At 43.6% G+C, this 22,702-nt stretch overlaps 1 protein-coding gene across 5 annotated transcripts in view; it reads left to right on the forward strand.

Annotated features, from left to right (window-relative positions):
• Positions 1-22,702, forward strand: part of Ide (insulin degrading enzyme) — a 97,425-nt gene that overhangs the window by 10,649 nt on the left and 64,074 nt on the right. The window contains exon 2 of one of the 5 annotated variants that reach the window (XM_021151956.3): positions 11,151-11,256. The exons of 2 other annotated variants lie outside the window; for them this stretch is intronic. The gene's annotated coding sequence lies outside the window, so the exon portion shown is untranslated. Of the gene's footprint in view, positions 1-11,150; positions 11,257-14,458; positions 14,479-14,976; positions 15,108-22,702 lie in introns of those variants that run through there. 2 more of the 5 variants (XM_029472380.2, XM_085834153.1) reach the window with 2 other exon arrangements.

Consider the following 22,702-nt stretch of genomic DNA (forward strand, 5'->3'; position numbering starts at 1 on the left):
ATAAGTTTATTTTGGTTGTTTGTTTTCTTGCAATACTGGACGTTGATTCTAGGACCTTGAACATGCTAGGCCTGTTCTCTACTGCTGATTTCATCCCTTGCCTTCTCCAACTTGTTTAAGCTGACAATTTACCCATCCTTGACTTTTTTTTTAAATCCTTTATCCACTCAGCATGTTCATCCTATTTTGATCATTCTTTCTGCTGCCGTCACCTACATTGTACTGTCACTCAGACTAGTAGAATAGCCTCTTCACCGCTCTCATTATGTCGGAACTTGTCTCTACACAAGTCTTGCCACCCACTATAGCATCATCTTTTGAAATGTAAACTTACTTCATCTCTTAATTACAAAAAGTTTTCAGTTGTGACATCGTCTCTACAACACCCAAGAAGACCCTGTGGAATCTGTCCTGACTTTTTGTCTAGCTCTGCTGATAGCACTCTTCTACCTGTGACATGAGGGATGGTTTTACTGAGAACATAGAATTTGAGCCGTAAAATTTGGAATGAATGGGGTAGACTTGGAGATATACAGCATGGGATTAGCAAAGACTAAAAGAAGCAGGAGAACTCATAATATCATTAAGAGACAGTAAGATTTTTATCCCATATACTTTTCCGTGATGACATGACATATGGATGGGTTTTTTTGGTGGTTTGTTTTTGTTTTGTTTGTTTTTTGTTTTGGTTTTTCGAGTCAGGGTTTCTCTGTATAGTCCTGGCTGTCCTGGAACTCACTCTGTAGACCAGGCTGGCCTCGAACTCAAAAATCCACCTGCCTCTGCCTCCCAAGTGCTGGGATCAAAGGCGTGTGCCACCACACCCGGCATGGATGTTTTTAGATGATTAATCTCCCTTGTTTTTAGAAACCCAATTTGGAATTCAAGTAGACATCAAAGTGATGCAGATAGAGGGTAGGGAACATATCTTAGTTAGTGGAGGGCTGCCTATCATGTATGAAGCCATGAGTTTGATTCCTGGAACTGGGGTGGGACAGGGTCAGGGATGGATAAACATGAGCGGAGCTAGCTGGATGCAGTGGCACACACCTGTAGTCCCAGCTGCTTTGATAGATGAGGCGTGAGTTCAGGAATTGTAGGCTGGTGTGGGCTGCATAGACACTGACACACAAACACACAGGATTCTAAAAGGCTAGGATAAAGAGACTCATTAGATGATGTGTGAGAGGAGATCTTGCAGCCTATAATGACTGGTTAGGCATGGAGGGGTGGAGCCCAAGGTCTTAGAATTAATGACTGTAAGATAAGTGCTGTGTGAGGCTAGATTAGGAGGGACAGTCAGAGTAGAGAAGACTGGAGATTGAGCTGCAGACTGGAAGAAGGCCATCTAGGTGAGATGTTGGTCCTGCCTGGCAGGTAGCTGTTTTTCTTAAGGCATGCCAACAAGAGAACAGGTTAGTCAGGTACTGCAGCGGAGCACAGTGGCAGTCTTGTAGGCAACTGGCTTTTGCCTTCAGGAAGGTGGGTGGCACGGGGCTTCTCAGGCTAGTGGACAGGACTAAACAGTTCTTAATCACCTAGGAAGGGAAATAAAATGGAGGTCCAGTTCACACGTAGATAGCAGGGGAAGGACTTAACTAAAAGCTCGAAGTTAGATTAGTAAGTGCTGAACAACTGCCAAAGTCTCTTTAATTCCCACTGCTTAAGGGTCAGATGACCTCTATGTAGGTGAAACAGATCCAGCTGTAAGATCCTTGTAATGTTGAGCATGAAGGTTTAGTGGTCAATGTTTATTGAGGGCCTTTTATACATTATACATTTCCACATGTTATTTAGTTGCCCCAAGAGTTCTTTGGGAAAGTAGTGCTGTTAACCCTCCTTTTCTTTACGAAGAGGTTGATGCTCAAAGGGGTTAGATTGTTCAGTGATACATAAGAAGTGGCTCAGCCAGATGTGAGTTCGGCTGGGCTCATTTAAGTGCCTCAGGAATTAGCTGTTATTACATCACTTCCCTGAAGGCAGCTTCACATCTTTGATAGAGGTGGGGAAATCCGATCAGGGAGGTTGTTTGGGAAAGGATCTACATAGATGAGTCTGAAGCAATTGATAGTCAAGGGGAATACTAGCTAGAACCATTGACATATGACTGGACTTTGCTGAACCTGTCTAAGCTGGTTTCTTAGATTGGGTATAGAGTTGAGAATATGGGTGTGCATGGTTCTACAGGAAAAATGGAGAGATGGAGAGGGTACATGATCTTGAGGAATGCTGTTTAGAGATAAAGAGGAAATGAATTTGGAGAGCTTGGGAGTTCAGAGTACAGATGTAGGCTTAGATTTTTGTTTGTTTGTTTGTTTGTTTGTTTTTCGAGACAGGGTTTCTCTGTATAGCCCTGGCTGTCCTGGAGCTCACTTTGTAGACCAGGCTGGCCTTGAACTCAGAAATCCGCCTGCCTCTGCCTCCCGAGTGCTGGGATTAAAGGCGTGCACCACCATGCTGGCTAGATTTTTTTTTTAAACCACTTTAATAAGGGTTCTTAAGCCCTTCAACCTCCCTTCTAGCCCACCAACCAAAAATAGGAGAGAAAGATGGTTAATAGAACAAAGGAGGTGTGGACCTGTTAGAAGTAGTTCTTTAGGGACAATACCAGTCTTTATTGTCAAGATATCAGCAATCCAGTCCAAAATTCTAAACACGAATCAGTAGCAGCAGCTCTCTTCAGAAGAAGCTGTGAGGCTCTACCGCGTCAGCACGAGTCTGGAAGCAGCTGGAACGCCAGGAGAAGTTCTTTGGCTCGTTTCTTTCTTTTCTCCATGAAGTCACGACAAGCTAAGATCAGTGAAGTGTTGCAAGGTGAACCAATGCAAGAATGTCGTCAGTTCACTGTCTGTTGGGTTCTATTCATACTCTTTCAAGACATCGCGCACATCTTCTCAAGTGTCTGCTTCAGCCAAACATCCTCTCATCAGACAGCATCTAGAAAAATATCGCATAACACAACTGAGTCTCCAAAGGAACCAGACAGAAGATGCCAGCAGAAGTTGAATGGTAGATGTGCTCAGTCAGCAGGGTCTGGGCGAGACATAGGATATTGAGAAAAGATAGAAGACCATTCTGTTGGTCATCAGCAGACAGCAAAGGATAGAAAGCAAGTTTCATGGGGTCTGACACAGCCATTCTGAAAAACAAAAAATGAGATTTATTAACTTTTGAAAAATCAGATATCTGGGAAAGAGTAGGCTTGAACATAAACAGGGAGGATAAGGGAAGAAGCTAGAGGAGAAGACAAGCCTGGGCGAAATAATGGGAACCTTGGAGGAGTAGACAGGGGGCAAGAAGTAAAGCTGGCAGTATTCCATCCTGGGCTTGGTGACAGGCGCCTGGAATCCCAGCAGTTAGGAATTAGGAGGTCAGGAGTTTGAGGGTAGGCTAGCCTGGCCTACACGAGACTATATCCGAAACAAACTAGAGGGAGGAAGAGGGAGACGTAGTGAGTGAGGCCTTTCTAAAGATTTCTGCATCCTGCCATTTTTCTATCTGCTGTTGTATATTCTAGCTTCCAAGGTGCTAATAAGTATTTCTAAGGAGTGCTACCAGGCTTCAATAATGAGCACTGGGCTTGATCTGCTCAGTTCATAGGATACCTGGCTTTAGGACATTTCTGTTTGGGCAGGTGCTCAGAAGGAGCAAGGGTCACCTCTAGTCTATCCCCAGTACCTAGCCCAGTCCTTAGCACGTGTGTGCATCTATTTGGTATCCAAATCTGTCTGTCTGGGGTCCTGACTTCATCCATATTGGGTTGTTCCTAAAGATTTTTGCTTGCTTGCTTCCTTCCTTTCTTTATTATTTTTTTGCTTTATTTTTAGTGAGTCAGAATCTTCCTATGTACTTAATGTGTAGCCCAGGCTAACTTTCAAACCTGAAGTCCTCCTGACTCAGCCTTCCCAATACTGGGGTTATGGGTGTAGGCCACATGTATCTTGTATTGGACATTTCCCAGGGGTGCTCGCTCACCAGGTTCAGGGTCATTGGAAGAGTTACAGTGCTGGCCCCTCATTCACACAGTTGTCTCGTTGGTCAGCTGCTTTTCTGCTACCTCTGGGTTTTATCTGGGTTCCAGAACCACAGTCTGACTTGCTTGTGGCAAGACTTCAGGATGTTGGAAAGTTGCTGAGTCTGGGATGCCAAGATATTTTTGTCTCTGAAGTCACTGAACACACAGTTGGGTCAGGTGGATTGAGGTTTTGACCTTGGCTTTTAATCTGATCATTGACTTCTTTAAGTTCTCCTATGCAGAGGCAGGTGGTTTTTCTTTGGGATTGGTAAACGACTCCCCTGGTGTTCTGAGTGAGTGTATTCCGCAGAGGAAGGAGAGTGAGAGGCACCAGGTGACATTTACAAGGCTGTGTAATTTGTATAGGCCTGTAAACTTTGGGCTTGGTCAACAGTTAGTCCCTAGAATATGATGCTCCGGGTCACACAAGGCTTTGGGGGAAAAGCTGGACGGATAAATTTGTGTTGTTGAGTAGGAGGAAGGAAAAATAAGAGATGGACTGTAAGAAAGACCGAGTCCTTTGAAGACTTTTTTCACTGTGGCAAAAGAGTGAGCCCAGGGTCAAGTACTGTGTCACTGAGCTGTGGCCCAGCCACGAAGTAAGTTTTTAGAATGGTGACATATGTTTCAAAATTGCTAAGAAAGTAAAATTCAAATGTTTTTGCCACAAAATAATAAAAATATGAGGTAATGGATGTGGTAATTCATTTAATTATTCCACGGTGTATGCAAATGTGAAAATAACACATTGCAGCTATTAGATATATAAATTACATCTCAACTTGAAAATAGCAGAACAACAAAAAGCAAAAGACAGGGAAGGAAGAAAAAGAAAAGTAGCTTTGGTGTGCTTCTGCCACTCAAACCTCAAGTCTTCCTTAGATTCCCAGTTGCCACAGTTGTCTCATTTCTTAGAGATCCTAAGTGAAGATGCTCAGCTCAGAGTTCGTGTTGTCTTTTGTGGATCTTTTTAGTCTCAGACAAGAGTAGTCCCCACAGTCTTCATTTACCTTTTAAAACCTTGACTCTGGAGTTCATACACCTTGTAGAATGTCCCTAGTTTGGGTTTACATATTTCTCCTGGTGATTACATGTAGGTGTTCCAGCTTCTGAGAGTCTGCCACAGGGTTGAGACCAATGTTCTTTTTTTTTTTTTTTTTTTTTGGTTTTTCGAGACAGGGTTTCTCTGTATAGCCCTGGCTGTCCTGGAGCTCACTTTGTAGACCAGGCTGGCCTCGAACTCAGAAATCCGCCTGCCTCTGCCTCCCGAGTGCTGGGATTAAAGGCGTGCGCCACCACCCCTGGCTGATACCAGTGTTCTTATTGTGTGCCAGCAAATGGTATCTGGAGTTCACTGGTCTCTTTACTGACTTTGATCAATTTCACAGTTCATCCTAGCCTTCTTTCTTATTTTTTTCCCTTTGTTACTTTTTGGGAAAGTACTTTAAAACTATTTAATACATATTTTAAAACTAAAAATGTGTTTTATCTATTTATTTTTTTTAAAGACTTATTTATTTTTTTTTGTATATATGAGTACACTGTAGCTTTACAGATGATTGTGAGCCATCATGTGGTTGCTGGGAATTGAACTCAGGACCTCTGATCGCTCCAGCCCCACTTGCTCCAGCCCAAAGATTTATTTATTATTATATATAAGTACACGGTAGCTGTCTTCAGATACACCAGAAGAGGGCGTCAGATCTCGTTATGGATGGTTGTGAATCACCGTGTGGTTGCTGGGATTTGAACTCAGGACCTTCAGAAGAGCAGTCAGTGCTCTTAACTGCTGAGCTACCTCTCCAGTCTCCATTTGTTTATTTTTGAGACACAGTCTCAATATGTAGCCCAGGCTGGCTACACGCGTGTGTGTGTGTGTGTGTGTGTGTGTGTATGTGTGTGTGTGTGTGTGTGTGTGTATGTGTGTGTGTCTGGTGTGTGTCTGGTGTGTGTCCTTGCCTGAGTTCCTGTGTGGAGGCCAAAGGTGATGTTGCTTAACTGCTCATCAGCTTACTCTTTTAAAAGACAGAGTCTCTCACTTAATATGGAGCTGGCTGGCCAGAGAGCTCCAGGGATCCACCTGTGATCACCCGTACCCTGCCCCTGTGATCACCTGCACCTGTGATCACCTGCACCCTGCACCCAGCACTAGGGCTTAGATGAGTGCTGCATCTAAAGGTTTGAACTCAGGTCCTTGTGCTTCCACAGCAGGCACTTGATCTACTAAACATTTATAAATCAAGCCCCTGCTCTTGACTTATGATCATGTTTGTGTGCAGTGTTTATGTGTGTGCATGTGTCTCTGTGTGTGTGTGTGTGTGTGTATGTGTGTGTAGTGTGGAGACTGGAGGTGACCATGTCTACCTGTGTTGCTCTTCATCTGACTATTTGAAAGGGGATCTCTCATTGACTTTGAAGATCACACACTCCCCAAGCTTAGCTGGGCAGCTCCAAGAGTCCTCCTCTCTGCTCTCCAGTACTAGGATTATAGGTGCTACCATGTCCAGTGTTTTCAAGTGGCTGCTCGGGATCTGAACTCAGGCTCTTGTGCTTGCATGGCGAACACTTTATCCACTGAGATGTCTCTCCGGATCCTCATCGCGGTTTCTGCCTAGGCTTATGTCGCCCTGGCTAGTGCCAGACTGGCTGTGTACTGAATGACCTTGAGCTCCTGATCCTTCTGCCTGTGCCTCCCGAGGGCTTCAATTACAGCTTGCCGCTGTGCCCGGCGAGTTTTAATTCCTTACTATCATTGTTCAGTGTAGCACTCAAATTGTTCAAAATCTGGGCATTGGTAATCTGAATGCTAGCTTCTGTCCTTTGAAAGTCTAATCATTCTGTTAGCACTTTATCATCTTTTGGTCCCCAAGGTGTTCCAGGTTTATTTGTCTTATTCTAGTCGTGGAGTCAACCATTTCTTCAAGGAGCCATGGCTTCTTTTAGTGGAGAAACTAAAATTAGAAAGAGGTTCATGGTGCTGCAGGCACACTTGGCTATTTAGGGAGGGAACAATCAGAGCCCAGATAAATATACATATAAATAGGCATCTAATATGTGGATGAGGTAAATGTATATACTTATGTGCATATGTATACACATTCAAGAAACACATACAGACATGTTTACATCTCTATTTACTTCTGTATCTGTGTTATGTATTGAAAGCTACAGTTCATACAGACAGTGTCAGTGAATTACAAGGTTAATTTTGGCTTTCATTCTTTGCATATTTGTAACTCTTCCCTGATTGAGAGGGTCACAGTCCTTGTTGTCCTACATGCCCCTCCCTCATTGACTGTACCCCGCCTCACTGTGACCAACACCTATCTTGTCACTGCTGGCACATCCTGTGGAGGTGCTCCTCAGACTCTTGGCACTGCACCGCTGGTGATGGATTGGCCTGTTTATTCATAACCTTTGAACTTGGCCGACATTTGTATTCTCGCAGGTTCTCCTTAGTCACCTCTGCACCTGACTCAAGCTTTGTCTCTCCTCCCGGGATGCAGAGGTGGGGTGCTGTCCTTGTCCCACTGAGGGATACAGATGTTATAAGGCTCAAGTTCCTTGTTTTAAACACTCTTAAAGTTGAAAATAGAGCTCGGGACAAGTCCTTATCTCTGTAATCCAGGGAGCAGACTGAAGAAGAAAGGGATGGGAAGGCTGGAAACAGTTGCATCTTGCTTCTTTTCTCTGTTAATTAGCCTTGTTGTGAGATGGACAGTCAAAGGGGGCAGAAATAAGTTCGGTTTGGAGCCTATAAATTTAGTGAGCAGAGAATAGTGCCCTCAGGTCCAGTGAGCTCGACTTCGCAGAGAATATACACAAAGAGCAGAGGCGACTTGCTCTCCTGTTCCCTATAAGTAGCCATCCTTCTAGAACTGTGTAGTCTGTAGGTAAGTTCAGTTAGTCTCGTGGTTAAGAACATGGCTCTTGGTGTGAGGATGTGGATTTGGTTACTAAAGCCTGTACGGCTCTAACCAAAAACCTTCCCTGAGGACTTATTTCCCGGGATCTATCTAATGGTTCGAATGTATACCCTTAAAAAGCATGTGTGCTGTACCAGATCCTGAGTGGCATCTGGAAGGGTCAGTTGGTACCTGCTTCTAAGGGGTCTGTGCACCGTTTTAAGGTCCACCCTGTATTCAGGCCCTAGAGTGTGCATCTCAAGACGAGGTTCCTTCTTTTTCCTCTTTCCTTCATGGTCAGCTTTCTTCCTTCTCAGTTAAGCCTTTTCTGGTTTAGGTGTAGGTAGGTAGGTAGATTGGCGTTTATGAGAGTTTACTCATTTTGATGAGACTGTCTCCTGGTCCTCGGTTTATAGACCAGGTTGTAATGGTTCTCCTTATTTTTGAGGACGATAAAGCAGAGCTGGGAAGGATAGTCTTTCATCCTCATACTGCTGACATTTTCAGCCGAGATAATCCCTTACTGTGGGAGCCGTCACGTGCACTACAGGATACTTAGCAGCCCCCCGGCCTCGGCACTCTTCATTTGTGACAGTCAAAAATGTCTCCAAACATTGCCAGATACCCCTGGGAGGGGGTGAAATTGTCGACTGCTGAAAACTCCGGCTGATAAAGTATTGCCTCACTGATAGCAATTACACAGGAATGATTGGTTACCTGCTTTCTCGATAGTCTACCCAATGTTTTTGACCTCTGGAGATGACAGGATACAGTTGGAATTTGCACAAGCCTGCAGTAAGAATGCCAGTAATAACACAGTGGTTACTGAGGCAGACTGTGTCATCTCACCCTTATAGGACCACAATAACAAAGATGATTCTAATAATAAGGCTGCCATTTGTACCTGCCTTGTATGAGCCAGGCCTACTGATGGTTACTTAAATGTACTTTACTGGAGTAAACCTGTAAAATCTGCCCAAGTCCGATGCAGGCTGCCCCTGCCGATTTAATAATCCAGGTGAGCATTTCACTTGATTCTTGATGAGGTGAGAAAGTCCAATTCCCAAAGTGTCTGCAGTATTCCAGATAGGAGACAAAGAGATCATTTGTTAGCGATGAAATATAAGTACTAAAGCAGGCTAAAAGTGGTCAGTGTATTTTTTTTAACCATGCGTTACAGCCAGGGTGTATGTAGTATTCAGAGGAGCCCCCCGGGATCCACCCTCTGTACAGAACGTGAGTTTATGATTTGCTTTCTGTGGAGGCCTGTCCTAGAGAACCAGTTACAGGGCAATACTGACTTGCATTTATCCTTAGGAACTGGGATATCAGTCTGTTACCTGCCTTTGCCCTTTGGGGTTCATAGAACACATGTAAGAAAGATAATCCATGTATACATGTTAAGTTACACATGAAGAAACTCACTCTGTAGATCAGGCTGGCCTCGAAATCAGAGACCCACCTGCCTCTGCCTCTCGAGCGAGCGAGCGCTGGGCTTAAAGGTGTGCGCCGCCACTGCCTGGCTGAATATTTATACTTCAAATCCTGATGGTCTGAACTAAAGGTTTTACTTTATGTGTACGAGTGTTTTGCTTGCTGAGTGTATGTTTGTGCACTGCATGAGCACCCGGTGCCTACAGAAGCCAGGAGAGGGTGTCAGATACCTTGGAACTGGAATTACAGACAATTGTAAGCGCCATGTGGGCTCTGAGAACTGAGCCCTGGTCCCCTGAAAGAGCAGCAAGCACTCCTAACAGCTGAGCTATCCCTCTAGCATCTACAGGTTGAACGATTTAAGGAGAGAATTTAATAAAAGTGTTATCATTTGGGAAGCTTGAAAAATGGCTTAGTCAGTAAAGTGATTGCTCTGTTGGCAGGCATGGGACCTGAACTCTGATCCCTTGCACCCAAGGATAGCACCTGTCTCTTATCCCAGCACTGTCAGGACTGTGGAGATAGGCCGATCCCTGGAGCTCACTGGGCATCCATCCAGCTGAATTGATGATCACCAGGTTCAGTAGAAGACCATCTCATTAAGTGATAACAACAACAGCAACAACAACAGTAATAATGATAATAATAATTATAATGGTTTGGCTTTTACTTTTTGTTGCATGTAGTGCTTGCCGCTTAATTGTTTTTAGAGACTATCAAGGCCTTTTGTTTTGTTTTGTTTTTTTTTTGTGGTATAGTAATTAAACCTAAGGCTTTGCACATTCTAGATGAATACTCTACAACTGAGCTATATCCCACCCTTATTTTTAAATCTTTGCTTAGAGTTTAAGTAATTCCTAAAGGCTAGTTTTTGAAACATGAGTGACAATGAGTTCAAATATTTAGTTTTCCTTATTTGTCTTTGGTGTCCATGCTTTTCTTTCTAACTTTCTATCTGTCTATCTGTCTATCTATCTATCTATCTATCTATTTATCTATCTATCTATGTGAGTACACTGTAGCTGTACAGGTTGCTGGGATTTGAACTCAGGACTTTTGGAAGAGCATTCAGTGCTCTTACCCGCTGAGCCATCTCGCCAGACTATGCTGTTCTTATATAGGCCTCCTTGCCTTTTAACAATTGTTATTGTTGTTGGAATAGGGTCTCACTATGCTGATTCTGGCTGTCCTAGAACTTTCTATGTAGATGAGGCTGGCTTCAAACTCAGAGATCCATCTGCCTTTGCCTCTGGAGCAACTACTGGGATTAAAGGCGTATGCCACCATGCCTAGCTGCCCGCCCCCATAAAGATCTTCCTGTGTACCCTGGGCTGGCCTTAAACTCATGATCCTCCTGTGCCAGCCTTTGGTGCAGTGGTTCCAGGCCTATGCCACCAGACCAAGCTCAGTTGGGTTTCTTCTTTCTTGTGTTCAAGATGGCATCAGCAGAAGTAGTTGTCACAGGACGCGGCAGAAAGGGTTTGAGTAATTGTCACCATCATTAGGCTAGTAATGTCTTGGCCTTCTTGATTAGAACACTGTTAAGGTCTGCAGAGTGCCTTTTGATGATTAGTATTTATGTTAATATCTGATTTTAAAAATTTTACTGTGTTTTAGGATGTTTTCAAAAGGACTTTTGATTGAACTGAATGTAATACGTATATAACATGGTGTGGTGTTGTAAACTGAACATACCTGTATAACCAGTGCGTGAGCAGAAAGACTTCCTTGTGTTCCTTGTAATTACTGTGCCTCCCCAAGGTAATGGCCTTCCCACTGATTTGTTTTTGTGCTAGATACACATGAAGTTGTGCGGCACTTATTCCTGAATGCAGCCTCTTCCACTCGACCTCATAGCGTGAGGCATGCACGGCCTTGTTGTTGTGCTTTGGTCTGTCCTTGGTATGTATTAGTCATTTGTGTGATTGAACCCTCAGTATTTCTCTATAGTCCCTAGGCATCATCAGCTGTAGTTTGGGGTATTCTATATAGTGCTCCTATAATAATACTATGTTATCTCAACATTAAAATTGTTAGGTCACAGTGTCAACAGTATTATTTAGTGACAGTTTTTGGTTGTCCGCCTCTCTTCCCTGCCCTCTCCTGCCCTCCCCTCCCTTCTTCTCTCCTCCTCTCTCTTCTTTTTCAGCCAGGGTCTCACTCTGTAGTCCAGGCCAGTCGTGAACATGTGGCAGTCCTCCCCTCCCCCCATACTCTGGAGGGCTGAAATTATAGGAGTGAACCTCCATGCTTTTAGTAACCATTTTGAAGAAGACTGTATGAGTTTGTGTTCCCGTAGCGCTGTATGAGTTCTGGTGCCCTGTGTGGCTTCTCAGATACTTGATATTTGCTGTCATTTTCTTCTATTCCATCCTGGTAGCTAGTTATGCAGTGGAATTTTAGAGAGTCTGTGGGAAGAATTAGCTTAAAATTTGGAGCTCCTTGCAGCATTAACCTGCCACATCAACCTCTGCCATCACCAAAGCCTTAATGATTACCCCTTGATGCAGTAGGGCTCCCCTGTGTGGGACAAGCAGAACCTGCACTCAGAATTGGCAAACACTTCTGGAGAAGATGTATGGAGATGGTCTCTAGTGCCTCCACACCCCTTCAACATATGTACAAGTGTGGTTTTGTGATTTATGGTGACCGTTTGTAGTTGAAGCTATGTCAGTTTGTCACGATCCACTGTATTCTCTTCAGGGTGGAAGTTATCATTAGATTCTTGGTATTTTCTTTTCTTTTTTTTCCCGTGGGAGGTTTATTGGGTGAGAATACAGAGGGAAGAGGGAAGAGCTTGCTTGGTATTTTCTTCTTGGCCCAGTCCCGTTACTTTTTTTTTTTTTTCCCTTCTCTAATATGTTTGTTTGTTTGTTTGTTGTTTGTTTCATTTTGTTTTGTCTCTTGCTTTAGTTGGACTGTTTAGAATTCCAAGCACAGGGCTGATCAGAACTGGCATCCTGCCGTGGGCAGAGGGCACTGCACTATTTCTGTATCACATGAGATTGTTGCTCTTGTTTTTGTAAATGTTCTTTTTCAGATGAAGAAATGGCTTTTTAAAAAAGATTTATTTACTTATTATATGTGAGTACACTGTAGCTGTCTTCAGACACTCCAGAAGAGGGTGTCAGATCTCTTTACCATTTGGTTGCTGGGAATTGAACTCAGGACCTTTGGAAGAGCAGTCAGTGCTCCTACCGGCTAAGCCATCTCTCCAGCCCGAAATGTCTTTTTTAAAAAAACTCTCATTATGTATCTGTGTGTATCTTGAGTCTGGATTTGTGTTTGTGAGTACTGAGTACTGTGCACTTGGAGACCAGAAGAAGGTGTGGCATCCCTTGGGACTGGAGTTTCAGTTAGTTAGGAACGGCCCAGCATCAGTGTGGCGGAACATCAGGTCCTCTGCAAGGGCACTATGCCCTCTTAACCACCGAGCCAGCTCTCCAACCCCTACTGACTTCCTGGTAAAAATCACTGTTGGTTTCATATAGTTAAATTTTTTTTTTTTTTTTTTTTTTTTTGGTTTTTCGAGACAGGGTTTCTCTGTAAAGCCCTGGCTGTCCTGGAGCTCACTTTGTAGACCAGGCTGGCCTCGAACTCAGAAATCCGCCTGCCTCTGCCTCCCGAGTGCTGGGATTAAAGGCGTGCGCCACCACACCCGGCTCTTAAATATTTATTTACCAAAGTGGTTATGATGATTCTTCTTCTTCCTCTTCTTCCTCTTCTTCCCTTTCTTCCTCTCCTTCCTCTTCCTCTTCCTCTTCCTCTTCCTCTTCCTCTTCTTCTTCTTCTTCTTCCTCTTCTTCCTCTTCTTCCTCTTCTTCCTCTTCTTCCTCTCCTTCCTCTTCCTCTTCATCATCATCATCTTCTTCTTCTTCTTCTTCTTCTTCTTCTTCTTCTTCTTCTTCTTCTTCTTCTTCTTCTTCTTCTTCTTCTTTCTCTTCTTCTTTTTCTTCTTCTTCGGTATGGTTTCACGCATACTTTTAAGAATATAAGTCACATATACACCTATTATGTCTATTGCAGTAATTATTTTCATACAAGAGATAATGATTCTTTATAATCTATCTGCTATACATTTTGTTTTTTTAAAAAATGTACTTTATGTATAGCAACACAACTTACATATTAAACAACTATAATAGAATGGATTTAAACAGAAGAAAAAGGAAAATTTTCAGGTTAAAAAAAAAAAAACCTCCCCAAGTCAAAAAAAAAAATAATTTTTTTTCCCCTGAGATAGGGTTTCTCTGTGTAGCCCTGGCTGTCCTGGAGCTCACTCTGTAGACCAGGCTGGCCTCGAACTCAGAAATCCACCTGCCTCTGCCTCCCAAGTGCTGGGATTAAAGGCGTGCGCCACCACTGCCCGGCAAATATTTTTTTTTTTAAGTGGGTCAGTGTCATCAATGTACCAGTGACTATTCATACCTAGTTCCTATTGCATTAATGGTCAATAGAGTTAGAAAGCTCAACTCTCACAATCACTGCCTCAAAAATAACTCAGGTTGGATTCTTTTGGAATGTAAAAAATGGTTCTTGCTGTTTCAATACGCAGAAGCTGAATTCACAGATCCACCATGGAAATAAAAGAAAACTATGTCAGAGACTAAGAAAAAAAAATCTCTCTATACTCTTGCAACCCGTGTGCCTTTGCATTTTCCTTTTATGAGATAGGGTCTTACGTATCCCAGGCTCGCCTGGAATGTCTGGGTATCAGAGGGTGACCTTGACCTTCTGATCCTCTGTGGCCACTTCCTGGATGGTTTTAGTTGCTGGCCAGCGTCACCATATGGGTTCATTTGGTGCTGGGGTTTGAACCTAGGGCTTTATCCAGGCACGCATCTGCCAACTGAACCACATCCCCAGCCCACACTCTCCTCTCGTGGTGTGTTACTGTGAGAAAGCCTTTCCTTTCCAGCAGTCCGTTGGCTGACTCCGCACATCCTTTGCACTGCTTGCCTTTGTTTTACCTAGAGAAGGAGAAAACTCCTGAAGCCTGCCCGGGAGAGCAGTTGTTTTGATTCACCTCGTTTTATTATTTGGGATCTTGAAAAGGGAATGAGGTCAAGGAAGAACTGAGGGTGGAAACTGGGAGCTGAGGAAAGCCACGTCTGTTTGCTTCAGGTACACCTTCAGCTCCTCCCCTTCCCACGCTTCCTCTTTCTCTGTAATTCCTGCTTTGCCACAAGTCAGCTACCTGACTGGCTGCAGTTGGGCAAGTCACTTAATCACCGGGTTTTGTTTCTTCTTGGAGTTGAGGAAGGTGACCATCCCAGTAGCTATGAACCACTGCATGAGGAGAATGGGAAGATTAAACGAGCTATGTACAAAATAAGGACATTAATAGCAATGGGAGTGATGGTTGGGATTAGGTCTGTACACTGCTGTCCACCTCACATTTTGTAATAACCTGAAGACTGTGCAGAAGGTCCTTGTGAAGACACCCGCCCCACCTGTTGAAACCCCCATGGTTAGAGTAACTGCAAGAAGCATGAAGAGGAAGTTTAGTTCATTTGCCTGAACCCCCCCCCTTTTTTTTTTTTTAGAGATTTACTTACTCATGTGTTTTATGTATATGACTGTTTTGTCTTCATGCACAGCAGAAGAGGGCATCAGATCCCATTCCATGTGGTTACGGGCCACCATGTAATCTCTGGAACTGAACTCAGGACCTGAGAATAGTCAACTGCTCTTAACCGCTGAGCCCTGTCTCCAGCACCCTCCTTGCTTAAGCTTTATGAAGTCCCTGAAAAGTGAGTTAAATGTCTCATGTTGGGAATTAGCAGTTATTGATGAGCAGGCACCGGAACTACAAGCTTGGTAAAGAACTGATCTTTAAAGTACTTTTGCTAGAGAGGGTTCCTTTAAATCATAGCCACTCAAATTCATTTGAGGTTTCAGGTGTTGATCGTGAACTCTTTCCAGAGTGAGAACAGCTAAGCTTCTGCCTAGAACAAGGCAGAGTTTCCAGTTGTGGTAAGATGTGACTTAGCCCACAGGATCTTAGTCTAGCCCTGCTTTTATGGGCTCCCATCGTTCAGAACAAAGGAAGGACCTGCCCCTTAGACTGAAGAGCCGTGGGCAGATGGTCCCCTGAGACATGCTGCTATTTTTTTTTTTTTTTGATCATGAAACTTATTTGATAATTATGATCTTAAAGTAGTTAGTATGCTGAGGCATCTTAGGCTTCCCCATACTTCTGGTGGGGAACAGGGAGTTTTGGGCTGTGTTTCTCATTGTAGATGGTTAACTCTGTGCCCTCCCTCCACATGCAGGAGTGTCGTAAGATACAGTTCTCATTTACGGTTTTTCGAGTGGATGGGTGGATTCCACAGAGGGAGGTTTTGATTTATAGAAGTAACTATTAGCATGGGTCATCCACTTACCTGTTCAAGTCTACAGGTCCACTGTTTCTAAACTAGTTTTAATTTAAATCTTGTGGAGTGCAACTATGGAGGGAAGAGAGCAAGAAGCCAAGGAAACGTTCACAGCCTGTTATTAAACAGACTGCGGGACATTTCGCGATGCACGAGGAAGACTGAAAAGGTCATCTGAATAAAGGATTATTTACATAGTAACATTTTAGAAGCAGTCAAGTCATATACAATTTAAGAGTTATGAGAAGCTTAATAAGTCATAAATCTGTTTCCAACATTATAAATCTCAAGGATTATAAATCCTTCCGTGGAACACACCCATCCACTCCCCAAACCGCATATTCTTAGGGACTAGCAAAATGACTGGGCAGGTAAAGGGGCCATCAATCCTAAAGGCCAGAACTGACTCTCAAGTTGTCTGTCTTCACACACATACACACACACACACACACACACACACACACACACACACACAAATATTATAAAAATTTAAATTCTTAAAAACACTTGGTACAGGGGTTTGGAAGTGATTTCTATTATGCAGAGGTGTAGGAAATGTGGAACGCAGGCCTTCTCATGCTTTACTTCATAATTGAGTTGTGTTTGGTTTTGGGGTGCAGCCTGGCCCATGCTGAGCCCCTAGTGGAAGACCGAGTTGCGTCTGCAGCCCAGGTGGAGGTTCCAGATGTGTTGCAGTTTGATGAACATTAGGCTTCTGGGGTTTCTGTTGTGGTCGCCTGCTTATTTCTAGTAAGAGGTCTGGCTTCCTTCTTTTTCATTCTGCTCTGATTGTCTGCTTCTCTCTCTTCTCCTAAACTGGGCGAGGTACTGTTCTTCTCTTACTTTATTGTGTGAATGACTTTGTCACCAGCTTAAAAGGTGTTTGGTTTTTCTGTCTACCTGGGCTGCGACCTCCAGAGCAAGGGCTCTGGGTCCTTATCTTTGTAGTGGATGGATGTACACCCATTTGGTGCCAGACAGGGCCTGGGCCTTCATGGGTCTCCTGAAATGTTGGTGGGCTATGGGGGAGTGGGCCGAAGCCCAGCCCAGGAGGATGTAAGGTGTAACTTTTGGTGAAGTGATGTTGGGTAATGATTTACCATCCCTGAGCTTCAGCTTCTAGGCTGAGGGAGGAGACTAGCTTACTTGGAGATCTTGTTACAGTGTAGAAGAGTGTGGTGAGTAGGTCTGTGGTCGATCCTGATAGTTTACATCTAGACAGTCTCCCAGGAGAAGCCAGCATCGCCAGTTTTCAAATTAAAAAGGACTGAGTAGTATGGTTGGCTCTTTTGTGAGTATACTTGTTTTAAATTCTGAAGAAAAGCACAAACTGTGTAATTTCTAAACATGCCTCAGTTTATTGGGATGCTGAGTGATGACAGGAAGTTTCCAGTGTATTAATATCCCTAAAGTTGACAGCGATTTTATTGGTCCTGCATTTTTGACTTTGACAAGTTAAAAATAGTAATAAGTGTCCGGGAAAGAAAGTGAGGCAGCACTTGCTCTCCGTCTAAGACGCCGGGGCGCTTCCTGGCTGAAGACTAGGCTTATGCTAATGAGGGAGCTGAGACAGAGAGGCATGTGACCTCCCGAGTATAAATATAAGTACACAGACAGGCAAGATGTTGATGAATCCATCAGAGGAGGCGTTCTCAGTTGTCTCCCCAGTTCAGAAGGTAAGAGTCCTCAGTAGAGAGGGTTGATAATAAACTCTGTGAATGAGTCTTTTTGAAAATGTTGCTTCTTTCTTTCTTTCTTTCTTTCTTTCTTTCTTTCTTTCTTTCTTCCTTTCTTTCACTTCTTTAGAAAATTGTATTTGATATGCAGCATTGCTAGTTTGGACATTTTTAGCTACTCTTGGTTCTGTGTACATATGTCTAAAAGAAGCTGCACTGGTTTTAATGTGTAGCTGGAGAGTAAGTTTGTCTCTTCTTTTCTCAGCCACACAAGGGATATGAATTAGGTACCACTTCAGTGTCCAAATGCTTACAGCCACGTCTGTAATGGACGCCAGTCACTTAGAAGCAGTGTCTGCTGGGCCTGAAACTGTCTCCTGGAGTTCTGCATCCCTACTTACTGTGTTTCTGTTTTACTGTGTGTGGAGGTTGAAATAGGATCTTGCTACATTACCCAGGCTGCCCTCTGACTTGTTGTTCATCCTGCTTTGGCCTCCTGGTTATTAGAATTACAGGTGCCTGGCACAATCTAAACATCTCTTTTCCTACAAAATTTAAATATGGATAAAGGAAATTGAAAACCTGCAAGAAGTCCCATTTGTGTTGCTCATAGTTGAATTTGTCATCTTTCTATAATGAGGTGGGGTTTTGTTTTAATTTTTGAGATAGGATGCAATACAGATTGGCCTCAGATTCCAAACAGAGCTCCTTATGTACTGAGAATGGCCTGTGTCCACATCCTGAAAGCTGGGCTTACAGCCTGAAATGCTTCCTCACCTGCTTCTAATGGTTTTTAAACCCCCAGCGAGTTAGACAGTGTGTACTATCAAAGTGAGCTCGATCTCTGCTGTGTGTTAGAGGGAAGTCATCACCATCATTTTTCAAATCACTTGTAATCCTTGTGTCTCCTAAAGAGAACACCCTGGGCAATCGCAGAAGCTGCAATAAATGATGGTGGTGGAAGTAAAAACCCTTTAGGTTTAGCTTTCACCTAAAGAAAAGCTTCATTAGCCGCCTGCCCTCTCTCCCTGTGGCGAAACCTTGCTGGGCGGGCGCATACTGCACTATTTATTACTACGTTATTTGTTTGTTTTGTTTTGTGACAGTGTCTTACTGTGTGGCCAGCTTGCCTAGAACTCCATATGTAGATCACACTAGCCTCAAAGCCCCAGAGATCTGCATGCTCAGCTAGGATTAAAGGAATGCATGACCATGCCCGTTTCCCTTCCCTTCCGTTTTTCCCTCCGTCCCTTTCTTCCTTTCTCCCCCTCTCCCTTACTTTTCCTTTGGGGGCAGGTTATTTGGTAGCATATGATACCTAGTTAGAGTATTCTCTCTCCTATTCTATGTCTTTTCTCCTCCTTTTGATATACAGTCTTTCTGCCACGAGATTGGAATTCAGTTCCTCCCACCCGCCCAGTGCTGGGCACTACTCCTTGTAACAGTTGAGATCTTTTTGTTTGTTTAGGCTTTTTGAGATTGGGTGGTGAGTGGGGAGGGTCGTGAGAGGTAGAGAGGAGGAGGTCTTGGGACATAGTTTGTGCGCTGTGAGGGGTGGGGAGTGTCTTGGTATCTAACCACTGCAGATCTTTCGAACCTCCACCTCAGCACTGCATTTTGGCATTTTGACATTATAGGTGAGTATCACCATTCCTGCCTGGAAAGTAACATTTCTTCTTCGTTGTTGTTGTTGTTGTTTCTCTGCGACTGGAACTCACAGTTCCAGGCTGTCCTGGAACTCACTCTGTAGACCAGGCTGGCCCCGAACTCAGAAATTCACCTGCCTCTGCCTCCCAAGTGCTGGGATTAAAGGCATGCGCCACCACTGCCCGGTGGAAAGTAGCATTTCTAAATTGTGATTCTATATTGAACTCAAAGTTTTTAAAACAATGTACTGAAGGCATTTGCTACTTTTAAACAAACTTGTCTTTTGAGAATTAAGTACCCAGACTTGTTACCAAACACGTCCCTGTGCCCTTATCTGGAGTCTTAAGCACACCATCTTTGTTATCCTGAAGCGTGTTTGTAACAAATACTGAGCTTTAGACTTCGATATTCATCTTCCTTATTAATTCTTGCATTATGGCTACAGATACAGGAAACAGTTGTTAGTAATGGCATTTCACTGGGGCATGGTGGAACATGTTGGTGATGCTTGGAATCCCAGTACTTGGGAGGTAGATCAGGAACTCAGTATCATCAGCAGTTAAATATTCTAGTATAAGGCCTGTCTGGGTTACAGGAAACCCTGTTTAAACACACACATACACACACACACAACATACAACCCCATTCCCTAAACAGGTGTCTCACTTCCAAATTCATTCTCTCTCTCTCTCTCTCTCTCTCTCTCTCTCTCTCTCTCTCTGTGTGTGTGTGTGTGTGTGTGTGTGTGTGTGTAGAAGCTGAGGCTGATGTGATGTGCAGTATATTCCTTAGTCATTGCCCACCTTACTTAATTCGTTTTACTTCTGCGCATGTGAGAGGATACGTGTGAGCTATGGTGCACAGGTAGAGTCAGACAGAAGATGGCATGCAGGGCTTGGTATGCTCCTTGGGTTCCAGGGTTGAGCTTAGGTTGGTTTGGTGGCAAGCACCCTTATCTGCTGAACCATCTCACCAGCCCCAACTTATTCACTGAGGCAAGGTCTCCCAGTCAAACCCAGAGTTCCCAGTATGATTAGGCTTGCTGGCTAGCTTGCTTTGGAGATCTGCTGACTCCACCTTAGAGCCTGGAATTAGAGCCAGAATTACTCGGGCTCTGAGGACCCGAACTCAGGTCCTCAAGCTTATATAGCCAGTGTTGAATCACAGCCATCCCTTAGACCCTTGTCTTGAGGTGTTAATACAGTGTTTTATCCAGAGTAATAGCTGCTGGTTGAGCTCTAGGTACCAGCTTGTCTCCCTACCCCCATTACTGGGGTTAGAGTGAGCTGAAGCACCCAGCTTTTACATTGACCTCAGAGATCTGAACTCAGTTCCCCATGCTTATGTGGTAGGCATTTTGTAGACCAAGGCATCTCCCTGGTCCCAGTTTTGTATTTTACATTAAAAAATATTTATTTTGTATTTATCTGAATGGGTGTTTTGTCTATATGCATGTCTGTGCAGCACATACATGCCTAGTTCCTGCAGAGACCAGAAGAAGGCATTGGATCCCCTGGGACTAGAATTAGTCAGTTGTGAGCTACTGTGTGGCTGCTGGAAATTGAACCCCTGAACCTCTGGAAGAGTAAGCCAGTGCTCTTAAGTGCTGAGCCATCTCTCTAGCCTTTACTTTGTTTTTTAAAGAAAATATTTGCATTTTAGCATTGCCTGTATAAAAGCACGATACGAGTAAAACTTTTTGTTTTTATATGTGTGCTTTGTCTGCATGTTGTATGTGCTCCACTTGTGTGCCTGGTGCTGTGGGGGCCAGAAGAGGACATAGCCTTTGAAACTGGAGTTGCAGATGTTTGTGAGCCACTTGATGGGTTCTGGGAACTAAACCTGAGTCCACACACTCTTAATCATGGAGCCATCTCTCTAGTCCTGCATTATGTGAGTTTTAAAATCAGTACAATACATTTAGTATTACTTACAGTATTGATCTTTAAAATATCAAATATCAGTCAAGCATGATGGTACATACTTGTAATGTTAGTTCTTAGGAGACCAAGGCGAGAGGACAGTGAATCTGAGGATAGCTTTGGCTATGTAAAGAGAACAACCTATCTTACAAAAACAAAACAAAACCCAGCCAAACAAAATCTAAGTATCATTTCTGAAAAGTAGATATATAAGAATGTGGTAATAGCCGGTGTCTTTGGTTTATCAGCTTTTCTTCTGCTTACATACACAATTACATAGAACTTCAAAGAGGAAAATATTCTGCTAGAAATTTAAGTTAGACTTTTAGTGCCTAAGAGTCTCCCTCTCTATTTTCACATGCATGTGTAGTGTGCATGCATTTAGGCACATATGTATGTAGGGGTTGCGCCCGTGTACGTGTGTGTATGGAAGCCTAAGGTTGATCCTTGATTGTTCTTCCATTGTAACTGATGGAGTGAGGTTTCTCTGGCAAGCCCATAGTTTCCCATGTGGCCAGTCCTGCTAGCCAGCTTGATCTGGGGATCTCCAGGCTCCACCTCTGGAGGCTGGAATGACAGGTGAGCCACCCCACCCACCTGACAGCTCTGTGGGTTGTGAGGATCTGAACTCCGGTTCTCATGCTTACGTGGCAAGGGTGTAGCCGCTGCGTCATCTAAAACCCATGTCTGGAGGTTTTCACACACTATTTTTATCTAAATAATTGCACACCTACTTATGTTTCCTATGGTTTATCTTTGGGTCTGGCTACTGGTCAGATTACTTGGTTTTTTGTTATAGTGTGGACTATCTAGCCCAGGGTCTTAGGCATACTAGGCCAGCGTTCTACCTCTGAGGTGTGTCAGAAGCCCTGGCTGTTAGTCTTTATTAAAGATCTACTTTTGTCTTCTAAGTAAGAAGCCAGGGTACTAGCATAGGTTCATTTCTTCTCCGTAGTTTCCGATGTGTTTTAACTTTATGTTTCGAATGTGAACTAGCAGATATTTGAGTTTTAATGTTTTGTCTGTTAATCAGTTCCTAGTTAGACAAAAATACTATCTATCCTGCTTTAAAGCAAGCAAGCAAACAAACAAAACCGAAACTAAACTATGCAAAACCCCCATTCTGGAGTCCCTTCATCGTACCAACCCCAATAAGAACCCTGTAAAGTCCCATTTGCTGGTGCTTCTTTTTTCTATCACTGTCTCCAGCCTCCCTGGAGAAGAAAGGGAAGACCTGCCTGAGGAAGTCCTTGGAAAGATGAGGTGTCCAGACGCCTCCTGTCCCGGCAGCGCTTTAACACATTACAAAAATCACTTGAGGCTTCCCAGCTTTGCATTATTTCATTCCTGGCTTTGGCTGCTTTCATAATGCAGCTTGTTTATCTTGTTGTGAAATACTTCCCAGCATTGTTCTTCGTGGAGGCTATTCCATGTGATCTGAGCATATGTGTGTGTTCCTGATCAGCCTTATCATAGAATCTATCAAATTGAGCAATTTGGCAGATTCAGTACAGATTCTCACACAACTTCTCACCTTACTCTCTGTCTTAGTCAGGGTTTCTATTCCTGCACAGACATCATGACCAAGAAGCAAGTTGGGGAGGAAAGGGTTTATTCGGCTTACACTTCCACATTGCTGTTCATCACCAAAGGAAGTCAGGACTGTAACTCAAGCAGGTCAGGAAGCAGGAGCTGATGCAGAAGCCATGGAAACTTCTGGCTTGCT

Source organism: Mus caroli, unplaced genomic scaffold (assembly GCF_978045245.1).
Source record: "Mus caroli unplaced genomic scaffold, Mus_caroli_1 scaffold_20, whole genome shotgun sequence".
NCBI lineage: Eukaryota > Metazoa > Chordata > Mammalia > Rodentia > Muridae > Mus > Mus caroli.